Source organism: Panthera uncia, assembly GCF_023721935.1.
Source record: "Panthera uncia isolate 11264 chromosome A1 unlocalized genomic scaffold, Puncia_PCG_1.0 HiC_scaffold_17, whole genome shotgun sequence".
Taxonomy (NCBI): domain Eukaryota; kingdom Metazoa; phylum Chordata; class Mammalia; order Carnivora; family Felidae; genus Panthera; species Panthera uncia.
The window spans coordinates 126,264,648-126,279,638 of NW_026057577.1; the positions used below are offsets into that span (position 1 = coordinate 126,264,648).

The 14,991-nt window shown below is 38.5% G+C and overlaps 1 long non-coding RNA gene and 1 pseudogene across 1 annotated transcript in view; one reads left to right on the forward strand and one right to left on the reverse strand.

The window, feature by feature from the left end:
• Positions 1–14,991, forward strand: part of LOC125934670 (uncharacterized) — a 207,625-nt gene that overhangs the window by 4,014 nt on the left and 188,620 nt on the right. The gene's annotated exons all lie outside the window — the stretch shown is intronic.
• LOC125934669 (60S ribosomal protein L36a-like) lies at positions 7,561–7,900 on the reverse strand (annotated as a pseudogene).

Below are 14,991 nucleotides of genomic sequence, written 5' to 3' on the forward strand. Positions count from 1 at the left end.
TGAGCTGTCAGCACAGAGCCCGACGTGGGGCTCAAACCCATGAACCGTGAGTTCATGACCTGAGCTGAAGTTGGACGCCTAACCAACTGAGCCACCCAGGCGCCCCTAAAAAAATTTTTTTTTAATGTTTATTCATTATTGAGAGACAGAGAGCATGAGCATGGGAGGGGCAGAGAGAGGAGGAGACACAGAATACAAATCAGGCTCCAGGCTCCGAGCTGTCAGCACAGAGCCCGATGCGGGGCTCAAACTCACAAACCACGAGATCATGAGCTGAGTGGTAGTCAGACGCTTAACCAACTGAGCCACTCAGGTGCCCCTCTCCTACCTTTTTGGAGAATATCTTTCTGTACTACATTTTGAAGTTACTCCATTTTATATGTATTTATTCTTTCCTTAAAGATATAATTTTTCCTCTCTTTCCTCTGATATAATAATTTTTAAGGGAACCTCGGCTTCCTCCAGCATAATCAGCCTTTCTTCTTTTATTTTGCTTTCAGTTGTCCAGTACTCATTTTTAATAAGTAAAACAAGCATATTTTCCAAGCTACCCTAGTTTCTCCTGGATCTCCTAAGATACCTGCTTCCTGAGACTGAGAATTCATATACATATCTTTTTAAAAATTTAATTACTTTCTTTACCTTTGGATTTGCAATACTTTAATTGAATGTTTTCTCTACTTCAGTCCCCCAGAAGATCATATTCTCTCTATAATAAAGGCCTGTGTTCTTTTTTTGTTGTTGTCAATAACACCTACCAATTTTTTTTTTTAATTTTCTTAACTCTCAAGAACCTACTTAAAGCCATGTGACTTATCAAACTTCTGAACAAACCAGAAAAGTAAAAAAAAGTTAGTTTCCTCAGGCTTCCCCCTTTGCCTTTAAATATAGTTCCAAAACCATGCAAGCAGGCATGGAATTTGGTGCAGTTGATCTAGCTCTGGATACCTAGATATAGTACTAAAACTAGAACTAGTAACTACCACACAGCACTACTCCATAGCCCATGCGTATCTTAGCTGCCTTTGTACTTCATCATTCTGCACATTGGCTGAAAAACACTGTGAAAGAACAAATATTGTTTGTTTGTTTGTTTGTTTGTTTTTTTACAATACCTAACAGAGTACCCCAGCCTAGTGTTTAGTGCAAGGAAAAACTGACACAGACATTCTTGGAGGCCCATACAACCTGCTTATAAGGATAGGTGCCTGGCTTGCTCCAGTGAAATGCCAATTACAACGACTGCAAAAAAATCAGCTTCTGGTTACAATATACACAACTGCAAAACTATTCAGGAATTTTCAGTTGTTAAGCATAGCCATGGTTAAAAATTAAATTATATTAAGTGCAGTGTGGTATCCTGAATTGGATTCTGGTACAGGAAAAAAAAAATTAGTGAAAAAGACTGATGAAATTCAAATAAAGTCTGCAATTTATTTTGTATATTGCACTAGTGTCAATATCTTAGCTTTCATAAATGTACCACAGGCACGTAGGATGATATTAGAGGGAGCTGGGTGAAGGGCATATGAGAACTCTGTACTGTCTTTGCAACTCTTATGTAATTATAAAGTTATTTCAAAATAAAAAGTTTAGAAATTTTATTTTAAAATAATTTTACATTTTGGCTACATACACACATGTTTATAATTTATAGTTATTATATAAACTTATAATTAAATATATTTTAAAAGATAACATATTAAAAACTTACCACTTCCTAATTATTTTACTACATTAAATATTGTCTATGTTCTTGAGCTCATTTTTGTCTATTTTATCAGTGTGGTAAAATACTATATATACTGCATATCTGTTCCTAACTCAGCATTCAGACATTAGTAGCTTGAAATTAGCCATAGTGGGAATATTTATACCTCAGAACTGGCAAATCCTACAAATCAGGGCTTATTGTTTTCCCAGGGAGCTGGTTGTTAAACATTTACCAGTATACCATTGGGTATATGCCCTAAATTTTTGCCAGTATATAGGGCCTTTAACTCCATGCCCAGAATTCATAAGTTGAAGGACAAAGGAGAGATGTTTCTCATTATTAGCCCTTAATAACTCATCTGAAGAATTTTTGCTTCTCATTCTTATACCTGTGGGCTGGATCATTTTGAAGGTCCTAGTCCCTAAGAGGGTACAGTCATGATTCAGATGAGTTGGTTGGGACTGCCTCCTGGCCTTTGGGGGCTCCATAGGCTGCTGTACCTACAGGCAGAATTAAAGATTGCTGTTCAGGTCAGAATGACTGATCCTGATTAGTAGAGGGCAAATAGGTTTCTGCTACATAAAGGAGGATTTTGTCAGGAATCCAGAATATTGACGAGCCATTTTATAATACTTCCTTACCTAATGTTTTACTCACTGGAAAACCCAATAAACGCAAGGAAGGAAGGTTTGGGTCATCTACTTTTACCTAGTGGTAAAGAATCCTGTCCAGCCAAATTTCAACAAAGGCTAAGTTAACTTGAATAGATGCTATAAAAAGGAAGCTATGCTGGATTGGCTACATAATTTGTAGAACCCAGGGCAAAATAAAAATGTGGGGCCCCTTGCTCAAATATTATCAAGAACTTCAGTATATCAATAGGAGAGTATTAACTAATTCAGAGAGCCCTTCTGAATTCAGGGCTCCATTTGGCCACACAGGAAATACACCTATGAAGCTGGTTCTGGTGCTATGATTACCAACTTAGCTTTTATGATCAGGAAGAAGTATGGATTGTAGCAATTATGTTTTACATCACTTCTTTCTTTTTTCCCCCTTCACTTGACTTTTCCTTCTTTCACATATGAAGAATACCAGGGGTAGCTAACATTTAGGTATCGTGAGGGAATATTATTGAACCAACATTGCTCCATGATGCTATACAGTCTTAGGGGATTTCATATGTCTTTTGTGTTAGGGACATAAACTTTTCATATGGGGGAGAGACTAGAGAAGCTGTTGAGGGGGAAAAGGTTTGTCCTGTATCCATAGACTTATGGGTCATTAGTTTCTTGTTGCCTCCAATTTATGGGACCCTCAACAGGAGATGGGAGGGCAGAGAACAAAACCATGGTATTTATTCCACCAGCACTTCCATGAGAGGAGGTTGACTTGGCCAACTGATGCTTTACTGCTAAAGGTCACTGCTCATGTCAGGGCACTTCTTTCTATACAGCTCTTTGCTTGTAGGTTCCAGTACAGCTGGCTTTTTTCACCCTTCCTGGCCTAGGAGTGGTTACAGATTTCCCACTATTACTGGCCCCAGGTTCTCTACACCTCGACTATCCTTTTATAACCTGCTGTAAATAAATACTTTAAATTACTCTAATTCAAGTTTGCCATCTGTTCTCTGGTGGGACCCTATGTGATGTATTTGTTTTTCATCTATAAAATAAGGATAAGAATAACACATGATTCTGGAACTTGTTGAGATAGTTAAATGAAAGTAGATGTATGAAAAGTACTTTGCAAACTCTAAAAGGCTCTACAAGTGAATTATGTTTGGGGAAATGAATGTTCTAGCTAATTACCCTCTCAGACTTATTCTAGGTTCATTAGGAACTATACTGATATATCCCTCTGAATTAATCTTCAATTTTGTCCTATTTCTTCTCTGCTGGGAACCTTACAATGGTCTTTCATTGCCTGGAGCAATGGTCGTCTTTATCCTAGCATTAAAACCTCTTCACAGCTTGGGTCCTAATTGCTTTCCAGTTTATGTTTCTTCTCTGCCCTTTAACTTTCAGTGAAATAGAGGTACCCCAGGAAAACTGACATATTGTTTTTCTGTGTCCTGGCCTATGCTCACTTGGTCATGTACTTACCATTCAGATCCATCTAACCATTGCCATCTCTCAAAGCCTAGTGTAAGACTTCGGCAAACTCATAGTTACCGTGTACTTCTAGAGCACATATTGGGTACACGGTTCTCTTGAAATCGAGCAAATATTGAAGACCTTAATATGCATCATGACAGTTGAGACGCACATTTTCAGTATCTCACCTCACCCTTTTTCTAAGCAGGCCTATAGGACCAGTGTGCGTCCCATTACTCATAAGGTGCCAGAAGCCACTTTCTTTCCAGAGACTTTTCTCCCTCCAAGATAGATAGAGATGGGATTCTTCTCACCAGTCAGGGGCCCTCTATCTGCTGGATAGCCATTTACATATCAAGGGTGTTAACAAAAATCCAACTGAGTAAATTTGAAGATTTAATAGGTTTTATTAAGCTATTCATGAATCTGGCATCATCCCATCTAGCAAGTAGAGGGGAGCTTCCAGAGGAGTAGAACAAAATGGAAAAGGTTTTATGGGAAGAATGGTGGGACAAGAAGTCATTAGCAAAAAGAAATGTTTCAACCAAGGTTACTTTCCCTGAGAGCAGGGGTGGGAGTCTGTGGGGTGGGGGGCCTGGGGGTCTTATCATCAGATTACCTCATCATCCTTTGGGGGATGGAAGGGGCCTGCCTGGCAGATGACCTCATTGGGGCTGACCAGAAAATTCCTGATTGTTCTGTTAAAACTACATTTCTGAAGGAGGTTGAAACTGCAATTAGATTAAGTATTAAGCCCTGGTTTGGGGATTTGGTGTAGCATAAGTGACTCCATCTTGGGCCTGTGTTTTTCTTTTTAACGGGTTCCAGTCTAGATGTCTTTCACTTAAATATATGTGTTCAAGGTAGAAATCTCATCTTAATAACAGCAACTACTTTTGAGCAACTCATTTAATCCTCTTAATTATTCTGCATAGTACTTCATCATGGAGGAAACAGATTTAGGAGAGTTAAGTGGTTTGTTCATTATTCAGTTAGTAAGATCAGGGCTAGGAATGGACCACAGGTCTATTTGTCTCCAAAATTTGTGTTTCTTCCTCTCACAAATTCCATTACCCCAACATTAAGTTATTTCCTGGCAACAATAGATGATCATATGAAAGCATATGAAGGCACTTCTGTTTCATTTTGATCTTAGTGTTTGTATCTTTTATCATTTTTAGTTTTTATTTTAATGTTTAAGAATATTGTCTCCATATTATTTATAAAGCTAACTGAAGACAGAAATGTTGTTTTATGTCACTGTATTAGTCGTTGCACCTTTACCAAGGGTTGAATACATAGCATGTGTTTACCATATTTTTATTGGTTAATTGTTCCAGAAAGGTTTTCAAGGACAAATAGGTTATGTTACCTGTTTTCTTTATATATGTATGTATGTATATATATATATATATATATATATATATATGGACTTAGATCATAATTGTAATTTTTCTTTGCTGAATGACAATCTTGCAAGTGAAGAGTAATCTCAGCACATGGAAAACAACAAAACAAAACTGAAAGATGTTTAAAATTGTGTGTATATAAGGGCCCACATAGAAATGGGGTAGTGGTAAAAGAAAGTCCTGGACAGAAAGGCAGAATTTAGAGATAATGGCCAATATATAAAGAGTTCAGACTTTTTACCAGGAGCAATGAAGAACAGTAAGAAGGAATGGGCCTATCAGATTTGGTTTAGGATTGTCACTCTGTCCCATAGAGAGTGGATTGTAGTGGTATGGAGTGGAGGCAGAAGGAAGTGGTCTTCCTTATTTGGGATCTAGCTTTACTTCCTTACCTTCTCCACACCTCCCTGTACTAGCCAGGATGCCTAATCCTGTTAATTAATGGGAAATTGGGTTTCTACTCTACAGTGGGTATGGGGAAGATTATGTTTAGGACCCAGAGAATCACTAGAGTACCTCATAATACTGCCATGACAAATAGTCCTGTTCAATGTAAAACTGTGGCAGTCCAATAAAGACAAGGTCAGCAAAGGCTTGTATACCATGGAAATAAATTATTTGGATATCCCTACCAATTAAAGAATCCAGCTGAGATGCTATCAGAGGGTAAAGGGACTTTGAAGTAAGTGGGGGAAGAAGACAGCCATGATTACCAGCTTTAGGCTGGTGAGCAGCTATAGAAGTAGGGATTGTAGCAGCTGTGCTAGATATTATTTAACTTTCTTTTTCTCATTGTTTCCACCCTTCCTTATAATATGAAGAATAACGATGCTGGCTAACATTTAGTTTTCAGGTGAGAACGTGAATGAATGGGTATCAATCAGAATAAAATGGTTGCTATGTATTGGTGACACAAAATTTTCATTTGAATTAAGGACAAGAATGCATTCCTCAAGATCTACTTCCTACTCTTCCCCTGGGTCTAACTTGGAGACTGACTATTATAGACTGAATGTTTGTATCTCCCCAACAATTCATATGTGGCAATCCTAGCCACCAATATGATGGTATTAGGAAGTGAGACCTTTGGGTGGTGATTATGTCTTGAGAGTGGAGGCCTCATGAGTGGAATCGTTGTCCTCATAGAAAGGATTGCAAAGAACTCTCTCACCCCTTCCGCCATGACACGGCATGCAGACAGCCATCTATGAACCAGGAAATGGCTCTTACCAGACATCACATCTGCTGGTGCCTTGATCTTGGATTTCCCAGCCTCCAGAACTGTGAGAAGTTAATTTCTATGTTTATATGCCACCCAGTCCATGGCATTTTATGGTGGCAATATGAGCAAATTAGACAATACCCTTATAAAATAGACTGTAGAGAGCTCTCTTACCCCTTCCACCATGTGAGAATAAAGCATGAAGACAGCCATCTATGAACCAGGAAGCAGCTCTCACTACACATCAAATCTTCTGGTGCCTTAATCTTGGACTTCTCAGCCTCCAACTACGAGAAATAAATTTCTGTTGTTTATAAGCTGCCTACCTACTCTATGGTATTCTGTTATAGCAGCAGCAGCCTGAATGGATTCAGACACTGACCTTCATCAAATGATCCTCTTGCTTTCTCAGTGCCCATTGGATTTTGTTGACGAGAAGCACCAGAAGGTGATCAGTAGGAGGGAGGGGGCTGGGGCGCTTGGGTGGCTCAGTCAGTTAAGCATCCAACTTTGGTTCAGGTCATGATCTTACCCTTCATGGGCTCAAGCCCTGCATTGGGCTCTGTGCTGACAGCTCAGAGCCTGGAGCCTGCTTCAGATTCTTGTGTCTCCCTCTCTTTCTACCCCTCTTTCACTCATGCTCTGTCTCCTTCAAAAATAAATAAACATTTTTAAAAATTTTAAAAAAGAAGAAGCAAAGGGAGTGAAACGAATATATTTATTTCTCAGTTGCTTTCCTTTAGGGTCTTCATGGCCTGGCTGCATCCCTTGATTGAATGTCATAGCCCTCATTAGGCTGTCCTTCCTAAGCAGCTCTCTGAATCCAGTGGTTAGAGAAATGCTCCCTCCAAATACCCCTTCAGGAGTAAAGGTGGTATTATTAGTACGAAGTAGTGCACTATCTCCTGAGCTTTCCCTATATCATGCTCATATCTTTGGAAATAGTCCTTTTATTAAAGTTTCTTCAAAATTACCCAGTTTGTGAATTCCAGCTGTTCTTGCCAGGATCCCGGTAATACATGAGGCTTGGAGTTAAGCTGACTTAAGTTAAGCCAGGTTTTATTTTATTTTATTTTTTTGAAATGAACATAACCTCAATATTTTATTGTCTTCATAATGTAACAAATATGAAGCTTAGAACTGGATCACTTGGCTTGTTCTCTTCTTATCTCCTTCCAGCTCAAAATGCTTGCATCTCTTAATAGCCAGCATTCTCTTAGATCTGTAGTTGGGCTCAACACATTCAAGCCTCAGCATCATCTTCTTTGTAGTTTTAGCCTTTTTCTGGAAAGTAGGCTTAGTTTACCCTCCATAGCCACTCTGCTTCCTGTCATAATGCCTCTTTCCCTCGGCATAAAGAAAATCTTTGCCTTTCTCGTACTGTGTCACTTTGGTGCTTGCCACACTTCTTGCAGAAAGTCCAGTGGGTTTTAGCAACATTCACCATGGCTGCGAGAAGGCTATCTGCACGGAAAGAAAGAGCAAGTTAAGCTAGGTTTTAAGCATTAGTTACCACAGTGCCCTCTTGGGGTAGGAGGGTGGGTTTAATGCCTGGTGTCTGACACCCAGGGCTTAGAGACACTGGTCTAGAGACACAGCTCAGGCATTGATTCTTTACTTTTTAACTCATAGTTTTCTGCTTAATTTTGTCAGAGAAGAACCAATTGAGTTCTTCTAGAAACTAAAGCTCAAGTTTGATGCACACAAGAAATCATAGGCTCCTTGCCTCCTAGGAATTTGAATTTGAATAGCTTTTTGGAAGTTCTGAACCTCCTCTCCAAAGGGCATGCTTTCCTCTAAAGTGAGTTGTAAATTTGTAAATGTGTGTAATTTGTCTTTGGTGTTTCTCCCTTCTCATTTCTTTGTGGGGTACCTCTGCCATTCCCTGAAGGTACTCAGGAACCTCACATTCTTCTATGCACTTTTCTCCATGAAAACCAGCTTCCAGGAAAGGTTCTGAATTCATTTTCACCAAATAAATGACTGTTTGACTTTGATATGTTATCTCACTCAGATAGCACAATCTTTTGTCTAAAGCAGGGTTTTTCTCAACCTCAGCACTATTGACATTTTGAGCCAAAATAATTCTTTGTTGGGGAGGGAGCTGTTCTATGCATTGTAGGATGCTTAGCTGTATCCCTGGAAGCAACACACAAGATGCCAGTAATATCCTTCTCCTGGTTATGACAACCAAAAGTGTCTCCAGACATGCCAAATGTCTTGTGGGGGCAAAATCACACCCAACTGAGAACACTGGTCTGAAAGGATGAACCTCCACCTGTGCATGTCTTTGGACATGATCCAAAGGAAAATTGTGTATTAAGGTAATAATCTGGAAATGCTTTTGAAAATGTAGACTTTGAGTGCTTATTGGTAAAGGACCACCTGTTCTAGGCTATTCTGGTTTTCTAACTGAATGACACCACCAGCTTATTTTTATTTCAAACAAATCTGCACACACACACACACACACACACACACACACACACAATCTGCACATAGCCATGTTTTCCCTTATAGTTTATTACCTAGTGATGCAATTATGATGACTTGCGATTATGAATGGAAACATATTTTCTGTTTTGTATAGGAATATATGGGTGATTAACATATATGTCTTTTAAATATCCTCTGTATTAAGGTTCTCCAGAGAAACAGAACTAATAGGATGTGTGTGTGTGTGTGTGTGTGTGTGTGTGTGTGTGTAGAGAGAGAGAGAGAGATTGATTTGTTATCAGAATATCAGGAATTGGCTTACGTAATTATGGAGGTTAAGTCCCAACATCTGCAGTCAGCAAGCTGGAAATCTAGGAAAGTAGTGGTGTAAGTGGCGTAAGTTCTAGTCTGAAAGCCGGAAGGAGATCTTCTGACCCAAGAGGAGCTGATATTTCAGTTGGAGTCTGAAGGCAGGAAAAGACTGATATTCTAGCTCAAATAAATCAGGCAAGAGGAGTTCCCTCTAACTCAACCTTTTTGTTCTGTTCAGGCCTTCAATTGATTAGATGAGGCCCACACACATTAGGGAGAGTAATCTGCTTTACTCAGTCTACTCATTGAAATGTTTTTCTTACTTAGAAACGTGCTCACAGACACAACCCCCGAAATGTTTTACTGATGTCTGGGCACCGCATGGCCTAGTCAAGTTGGCACACAAAATTAACTATTACACCTTCCCATTGAATTTTTGGATAATCCTAATTCATCTTCTCAAGAACTGCCTTAGCAGGGTTGATACTGGGAATTCAATCTGAGCCACTGAGCTAGTTTGAGGACCTATATAGTTGGCTCAGTTCTTCTCAGCTTGCAGGGTCAATTAAAGTGGAGCCCTCTGGTGGTATAACCTTTCTGGAACCAAATAGACCATGGTGGAACATTTATGCTTTCCCCTAGCCATAGTGACTCCCTATGTCTGGCAACTTTTTCTGAAAGAGCCAGATAGTATATATTGTAGGTTTGCAGGCCAATACAGTATTTATTGCAACTACTCAACTCTGTCACTGTAGTGCAGAAGCAGCTATAGACACTATGTAAACAAATGGACTAGCAGTGTTCCAATATTTTATTTACATAAAAAAAAAAAAACAAAAAAAACAGGTGGCTGGTCTGTGGACTATAGTTTACTGACTCCTGGCATAGAGCATTGTTCTCATCTGTATGCGTTACTGGCACTTCTGTATTTCAATGTACAAAAAAAGGAAAAAAGATAATGAAATTTCTCAAGCTAAATTTTGTAACGTCCAGACCCAGAAGTGGCATATAATCACTTCTATTCATGTCCCATTGGTCCAATCTTAGCTACATAGCTTCTAGGGAGGCTGGGGAATTCAGTCTCTACCTGGATAGTCACGTACCTGGCTTAATTTCTGTTGGGAAGAACAGATTTTAGTGGGAAACTAGCAGCCACAGCCACATGAGATGAACCACTTAGGAGGCAATTCTGCAAATTACATAATAAGTCTCTCCCTATTGCAAGTTTTATTTAATTAGGAAATTCTTTTTTCTTCATTTGAAATAATTCTCATAAAATATTTTCTGAGGATGTTATATATAACTAAATAGTTATACACAATTTAGACCTTATACACATTAAGAAATATTCACTAAGTGCTTGCTTTTTTCTTTTTTTAAAAAAAAATTTTTAGGGGCATCTGGGTAGCTCGGTTGAGTGTCTGACTTCGGCTCAGGTAGTGATTTGATGGTCCATGAGTTCAAGTCCTACATCAGGCTCTGTGCTGACAGCTCGGAGCCTGGAGTCTGCTTCAGAATCTGTGTCTCCCTCTCTCTGACCCCCCCCGCCCCCGTCAAAAATAAACATTAAAAAAAAGAATCATCTTTTAAAAAATGTTTTAACATTTATTTTTGAGAGAGAGGGAGTGCGTGTGTGCAAAAGTGGGGGAGGGGCAGAGAGAGAGAGAGGGAAACACAGAATCCCAAGCAGGCTCCAGGCTCTGAGCTGTCAACACAGAGCCCAATGCAGGGCTTGAACCCACGAACCATGAGATCATGACCTGAGCTGAAGTAGGACACTTAACCAACTGAACCACCCAGGGGCCCTGATTTGTTCTAAGCTATTCTGTGATTTGTACCTTTGGGAAGTTCACAATATGCTTAAAGAAATAAAATATCTCAACATAGAGGCTATCAATAAATATTCAATTATGGAATCAGGTAATGCATTCTACAGGCATTTGGAGAAAGAGGAAGAGATAATTCATATTTCATATCTAGGATATGGCTTTCTATTCACATCAAGTGATACTGTTGCCTTGTTTTACATGGAAACAGTTGGGAACTAAATTTTAAAGACTTGTCCTCAATTGCTTTTTAAGCCACATATTTTAGTGTTATCAGCACTTATTTTCAAGGGACAGAAGCCCATTTAAGATAGTTTAAGCAAAAAGAAAATGCATGGCCAGATTCAGGGTATTTGAAAATGCCAGGCCACTGTCTCTATCTCTGTTTTCCTTCATCTGCTCTCTCTTTTTAGGGGAGCTTTTTCCATGTGGCAGGAAGAATGGCCACTGACTATTCCAAGTCTGTGTCATCTTTAAACATGTATAGCTCAAGATTCCAGACAAAGAGGAGGCATCTTTCCCAGTGGCTTCAGCAGAAAAGTCCCCAAACCAGTCACTTTGGCTAGGGAGAAGACAAAGTGATACTGGCCAGCCCTAGATCATGAACTTCTGGGGCTGAGAAAGACTCGGTCAGCCCCATCTGAGTGATGTGGAATAGAGACAGGTAGTTTTCCAAAAGAGAGTTGGGAAAAAATAGTTCAGTAAATTTGTCTTGTTTTTGGCCACACGTAAAATACAGTTACATTCTTATTTTATAAAATTACACACTCCTCAATGAATTTAAAAATAATGTATTGATGGTATGTTATTAAACCTTGAGTGATAGTTAGGTAGATAGATGAAAGAGAATAGATTTGAGCCTGAATGATAGGTTCAGTATAACTCTAGGTGCTGGGGCTGCAAAAATGAGTGAGAACTGGGGTCCCTAGCCTCATGAAACTCATGACTAATGAATGGGGTCAGTTAAACATGTAAACAAACATTACAAAACAGTATGATAACCATCAACAGATAATGATCTTGCACTAAGGAATAAAATCTCCTTGGTCTTTTATGGTATTGTTTCTTGCCTTTGTTGGCTTTTGTGGGGAACATCAAATTGTAAAACACAAGCACACCAGATTTAGAGTCAGTAGACTTTGGGTAACCTTTAGCTGTGTGTCTTTAAGCAAGGATATGGCCACTTTGGTTCTCAGTTGTCATGAGTGTAAAGTGAAAGGTTTGAACTAGATGACTGTCTAGATTCATCTATGTTGTAAAATTCTAAATATTTTAATGTATGAGATTGTAGTAATCAGTGATTACTGTAGTAATCAGTAATTCATTGGAATTGTTAGTCGGGATGTGTATAAACTAAGAAGCCACTAGATGTCGCTCTCTCATCGATTTTGTGCTATTCAGATCTTATTTTAAATGCCAGGATATCTGAGAGCTGAGTGGGACCTTAAAAATCATTTTTGTTCAATCATGTCAGTTAATTAAAAACAAAAACAGACTATTTGGACTAGATAGATAAAATGACTTAGTCAATTTCTTGACTTCTAGTCCAGGGGACTTTCCTGTCTTTAAACTGAACAATGCTTGGAAATGATGTTTTACATCAATTATCAACTTTGATAATGGTTTTTGTTTCTTTTTCTTCCTGAACTATTAATAAGAGCAATTTGGGGGCTAGATTATACAAATTTCTATGACTTAAAATTATACCAATAACACTGGAACAAAAAAGTAACATTACTCAGAGATTACTATTTTGTCTTGTTTGAAAATAATTCACAGGAGAATGTAAGAAATTGGGTAGCTGTGAATGAAAATGGAAATCAAAATTCACAACCACCTGGCTTATCTGAAGTTTAGACTTTAGCAACCTGAGGTTTTCCTTTCTTAACATGGCCCTGAATAGAAAGTAAGTTGAAAAGGGCTTTCTTTGAAAAGTGAAATCGCTTTAAGGTCTCTGCATCAAACCCATTAACATTAATTTCTATATCATCCTTTGAACCTTATCTAACATGCAATTCTTAATGAACATGATTCATAATGAACCATAATCTAATTCTTGGTTTAGATGAGTCTGCAGGATTTGAAACAGAAACGGAACTATAAGAGGCAGGCCTATTAAAATAAGAAGCCATAGCAGATAGCCTGATTATAATAAGGGGAAAAAAATGCTAGACTCAAAAAAAAAAATCAAAACTATGTTATACATCTTTGTAAAATGACAAGATCTTTATGATGACAACCTTGTGGCTTCAAGAAAAGGTTAAATTAGGGGCAACTGGGTGGCTCAGTTGGTTAAGTGTCTGACAGGCTCAGGTCATGATCTCACTGCTCATGAGTTTGAGCCCCACATCGGGCTCTGTGCTGACAGCTCAAAGCCTGGAGCCTGCTTCAGATTCTGTCTCCCTCTCTCTGCCCCTCCCCTGCTTGTGTTCTCTCTCTCTCTCTGTGCCTCAAATATATATATGTAAAAATAAAAACATTAAACATTTTTTAAAAAGTTAAAAAAATAAAAAAGAAAAGGTTAAATTACATTGCTATCCTTTGTGACATATAAGCTTTTTTTTTTTAAGTTGAAGTATAGTTGACACCTGTTATATTAGTTTCAGGTATACAAACAGTGATTGGAAGACTCTATAGGTTATGCTATGCTCACCATAAGTGAAGCTGCCATCTGTCACCATACAATACTATTACAATACCACTGACTATATTCCCCATGCTGTGCCTTTTATTTCCATGACTTATTCATTCCGTAACTGGAAACCTGTGTCTCCCACTCTCCTTCACCCATTTTGCCCATTCCCCCATCCTCCTCCCCTCTGGCAACTATCAGTTTGTTCTCTGTATTATGGGTCTGTTTCTACTTTGTTTTGTCTTTTAAATTCTACATATAAGTGAAACCATATAGGTTTGTCTTTCTCTCCAGACTTATTTCACTTAGCATAACACCCTCTGGGTTCATCCATGTTGTTATAAATGACAAGATCTTATTTTTTATGGCTGAGTAATATTCCAGTGTGTGTGTGTGTGTGTGTGTGTGTGTGTGTGTGTATCACATCTTCTTTGTCTATTCAACAATGGACACTTATGTTGCTTCCATATCTTAGCTGTTGTAAATAATGTTGCAATGAACATAGGGTGTATATATTTTTTCAAATTAGTGTTTTAGTTTTTTTTTGTGGGGGTGGTAATACCTAGTAGTGAAATTACTAGATCTTATGATATTTCTATTTTTAATTTTTTGAAGAATGTCCATAGTGTTTTCCACAGTGGCTGCACCAGTTTACATTCCCACCAACAGTACATGAGGGTTCTCTTTTCTCTACACCCATGCCAACATTGTTATGTCTTGGTTTTTTTGTTTTGTTTTTTTTTTTTATTACTAGCCATTCTGACAGTTTAAGGTGATATCTCATTGTGATTTTGATTTGTATTTCCCTGATGATGAGTGATGTTGAGTGTCTTTTCATGTGTGTTGACCATCTAAATGTCTTCTTTGGAAAAATGTCTATTTAAGTCCTCTGCCCATTTTTTTTTTTTAATTTTTTTTTCAACTTTTTTAAATTTATTTTTGGGACAGAGAGAGAGACAGAGCATGAACGGGGGAGGGGCAGAGAGAGAGGGAGACACAGAATCGGAATAAGGCTCCAGGCTCCGAGCCATCAGCCCAGAGCCTGACGCGGGGCTCGAACTCACGGACCGCGAGATCGTGACCTGGCTGAAGTCGGACGCTTAACCGACTGCGCCACCCAGGCGCCCCAATCCTCTGCCCATTTTTAATTGTGTTATTTGGTTTTTTTTGTGTGTGTGTGTGTGTTGAGTTGTATAAGTTCTTTATATGCTTTGGATATTAACCTCTTATTAGATGTATCATTTGCAAATATCTTCTCCATTTCAATAGGTTATCTTTTCCTCTTGTTGACTGTTTCCTTTGCTGTGCAAAAGACTTTTATTTTGATGTAGTTCCAATAGTTTA